Source organism: Panthera leo, chromosome D3, assembly GCF_018350215.1.
Source record: "Panthera leo isolate Ple1 chromosome D3, P.leo_Ple1_pat1.1, whole genome shotgun sequence".
Taxonomy (NCBI): Eukaryota; Metazoa; Chordata; class Mammalia; order Carnivora; family Felidae; genus Panthera; species Panthera leo.
Genome location: NC_056690.1, coordinates 80,127,416 through 80,131,353, shown reverse-complemented (window position 1 = coordinate 80,131,353; position 3,938 = coordinate 80,127,416). Strand labels below are relative to the sequence as shown.

Sequence of the window (3,938 nt, the reverse complement as noted above, 5' to 3'; positions counted from 1 at the left end):
CCAAGAAAACCACTGCCATTTACCCTCCCCTCCGAGGCATTTCCAAGTACACAAGGTTTTTACAGAATTTGTGGTGCTGGGTTTGCCGCACCAGATAGCTCTCCGCCAGGAGGCCAGAAAATCAGTAACCAGCTTTATCCGCAACCGTCCCGGGTGGGGTGGGGAAGAAATCTCTGACCAAACCAGGCGGCGAGGACCCGGCACGGCGCACTCTTCACGCTGAAGCCGGGAGGCCGTCCCAAGGCAAGGGCCCAAGGCCCCCGTGGGGAGCCCCAGGTGCATCCCGGGCTGGGGAGCCCCAGGAGGGCGGGCACCAGAGAGGATGACCACCGCCATCCCAACTCCTGCGCAACTGGCCTCAGCCTGGGGCTCCCCGGCAGGCTTGCGGCACCCCGTGTGCCTCGGTTCCTCCAAATGCAAACAGTATTCTGTCCTAACGTCATCAAAGTGCTTCGGAGGACAAGTGATTCTCCGGTCATTCGGAGCCAGAACCCGACCTGGTGGCCCTTAAGCTGTCAGCGGGGAGAGTCGGAGGGGAGCACGAGACGTAAAAAGCAAGGGAGCATAAAAAGGAAATCTTATGTCGGCTTTTCTGCAGAAACTGCCAAATTCGCTTTCACCGCGCGCTCTAGACGTCCCCGTGAGGCGACGAGCACCGGTCTTCGGATGACCAAGAAAACCGAGGTGGGGAGAGGGTGCGAAGCCAGGCAGAGGGGATGGCCTAGCGTCCCGAGGGACTCAAAGTGGCCTGGGAGGCGAACTCGCATTCAGGAGCGGGTACCCGGCGTGGGCATGCGTGCGGCTCTGAGTTCTCCCCTCGCCCACTCCGTTCGCAGGGGGACAGGGGCCGCGTCTGCACAGAAGCTACCCTGCGCGCCAACTTGGCGCTCCGGAAACGCCTGGACAATCACTGACCTCAAAGGCTGCCCCTACGTGGACTTCTGGGAGCCCGCGCGCGGGTGGTGGGGTCCCGCAAGTCCGCGTTCTGCGCCCCAAGATCTCTGCACTCGCCCTTCCCCTCCCTCCGCCGTCCCACCCGCGGAAGCGCCTCGCCTTTCCGCCGTCTCCCGCTTCTCTCTGTCCCGGTCCCAGGACGTCTCGCAGCCCGCGCGTCCGGGTCCCTCCCCGGGCTCCCGAGGAGGCGTCGCGCGCGGGAACCGGGTGCGCGGGGAGCGGGAGCGGCCGGGCGGCTCGCTTACCTGCAGACGGCCGAGCAGCGCGCAGATCGTGAGCAGCGCGGGCAGCGGGCGGCGCCGCCGGGCGCGCGGGGCCATGGCGCGGTGGGCGGGCGGGCGCCGCGCTCTGCGGCCTCTGCGGCCCGGGCTGCGCGGCTGTCTGGGACCTCGGGCCGGCCCGCCCCGCCGCCGCGCCCCGCCCCGCCCCGCCCCGCCACCTGTCCCCGCCCGCCCGCGCTGCGCCCCCTCCCGCCGGGCCGGCGGCGCCCGCCAGGTGGTGCCCGAGCGCGGGGCGCGCGCCTTCTATTGGGCGAGCGGGCACACCGGAGGCACAGCGAGGTGAGGACTGCGAAGGCGACGGCGGGGCGGGGGGGGAGCGGGGGTTCGCCGCCCCTCCTCCCGCATCTTCTGCAGCCGCAGGCGCGAGACTTAGCCCGGAGCTTCTAACCCTGGGCTCTGCAGGTTGCACGCGGACAGGTTTGCCTGCGACCCGACCTGCTGTGTCTTTCACGTTCGCGGGCACGGACCGGTCTGCACCCAGACATCCCCGGCCGGCTTCCAGGGGAGGGGACGGGGCGGCGGCGGCCTAGCCCGCGGGCCCACGCCCGCCTGGATCCCACGCGCTCGGCCCTAACAGGCGGGGCCTCCCAAGCAAGGGTGGATACCCCACCACCGGGAATTAACCAGAAGAGGATCTTCGCTGGGGATTTCGTGGAGTACAATGCAAAGGTCACCACAGTATGCCATCCAGCACGCTTCATACAATCCTCCCTCAAAGTTTTCTGGCCAGCAGCCACTTCCTCTTGCCTCTCCTCTAGTACCCTTCTCTGGGGTGAGAGACACCATCCTGTCTCCGCCCCCCACCCACACCCCCCACCCCATCCAGGCACTAGCCTTGATGAGTCCTTTTGCTGCTGTAGAACCCGCCAGCTGTCGGGCGCGCTGCACCTGTTGTTCTTGTCGCTTGCTATTCCTTGCTTAGGAGTGTATCTTCCCTCCCGTTCTAGGTCGATGCTGGACGCACGCATACACCTGCTCCTTTGTATGGATAACTTTTTGAGTGAACATACTTGCCTGATGTCAACAGAAGGTTGAATTTCTTGAGTGCTAGAACTGTATCTGCTTGCCTTACTTTCGGCCCAGTGCATGGTGTATCCTAGTGAATATTCCATAGGATCTTCTACGGTTGTTGGGCGAAGTGGGTTTTAAAGGTCAATTAGGTCAAATCGTTTGAAATATCATGTCATTTTCTGCCTAGTTGTTCTGAGGAAACTGGAAATTTGCAACGAAAACTGTGAGTTTGTTTATTTTTGCCTTTCAGGTCTCACCCCCCCCCCTCCCCGCCCGCCAATTTTTTGACGCTTAGATTAGAAGCATAAACATTTCAGATTATTATGTCTTCTTGATGAATTGACTTTTCATCATTATGGTAGGGCCTCCTTGATCCATGATAAAACTTTGGGTTCTGAAGTCTACTTTGGCGTTAGTTACATAGCGACTTCACCTTTCTTATGAATAGCATTTACATGGGACATCTCATTCTATCTTTTTTCTTGTTTTTACCTTTAAAATAGAGACATCAGCCTTTCTGTCTATGGACACTGGCAAGTATCTTAAAAGTCTCCCCTCCCACTGCTGCACGTCGAAGTCAGAGGGTCCCAAAGAGCCTGAGCAGCTGCGGAAGCTCTTCGTCGGAGGTTTGTGCTTTGCAACAACCCATAAGAGTCTGAGGAGCCATTCTGAGCCACGGGGAACACTCCCAGACTGTGTGGCAATGAGGGGAGAAAACACCACGCACTCCAGAGGCTTTGGGTTTGTCACAGATGCCCCTGGGGAAGAGGTGGACACAGCCATGAATGCAGGGCCGCCCAAGGTGGATGGAAGAGTTGTAGAACCAAACAGGGCTGTTTCAAGATTCTCCAAGACCTGGTACCCACTTAACTGTGAAAAAGATTGTTGTCGGTGGCCTTAAAGGAGCCATCATCGAAGAGATCATCTCGAACAGTATGGGAAAATGGAAGTGATTGCAATCATGACTGACTGAGGCGGGGGCTAGAGGAGACGCTTTGCTCTTGTAACATTTGATGACGGTGACTCCGCAGACAAGATTGTCATTCCAAACTACCTCAGCTGTGAAGTAAGGAGAGCCCTATCTCAGCAGGAGATGGCTAGTGCTTCATCCAGCCAAAGAGGTCTAAGTGGTTCTGGAAACTTCGGCGGTGGTTTTGGTGGGAATGACAACTTCGGTTGTGGGGGAAACTTCAGTGGGTGAGGTGGCTTTGGTGGCCGTTGAGATGGTTGTGGATATGGTGGCAGTGCGGATGGCCACCCTGGATTTGGTAACGAAGGAAGAAACTTTGGAGGTGGCGGAGGCTATAATGGTTTCGGCAATGACAACAGCCTTCACATATTGGTCCCATGAAAGGAGGGAATTTTGGAGGCAGAAGTCTGGCCCCTGTGGTGGTGGAGGCCAGCGTTTTGCCAAACCACAAAACCAAGGTGGCTATGGCGGTTCCAGCAGCAGCAGTAGTGATGGTGGTGGCAGAAGGCTTTAATCACTGTCAGGAAACAAAGCTTAGCAGGAAAGGAGAGCCAGAGATGTGACGGGGAAGGTTACAAGGTGAACTCAGCCAAGCACAGTGGTGGCAGGGCCTAGCTGCTACAAAGAGGCCGTGTTTTAGACAAGACTCATGCGTATGGTCCAAAAACTCGAGGACTGTGTTTTTTTGTGACTAATTGTATGACGTGTTATTTTAGTTTCTG

At 58.4% G+C, this 3,938-nt stretch overlaps 1 pseudogene; it reads left to right on the top strand.

Annotated features, from left to right (window-relative positions):
• Nucleotides 1–1,489: 1,489 nt before the first annotated feature.
• On the top strand, nucleotides 1,490–3,730 carry LOC122203160 (annotated as a pseudogene).
• The last annotated feature ends 208 nt before the right edge of the window (nucleotides 3,731–3,938 follow it).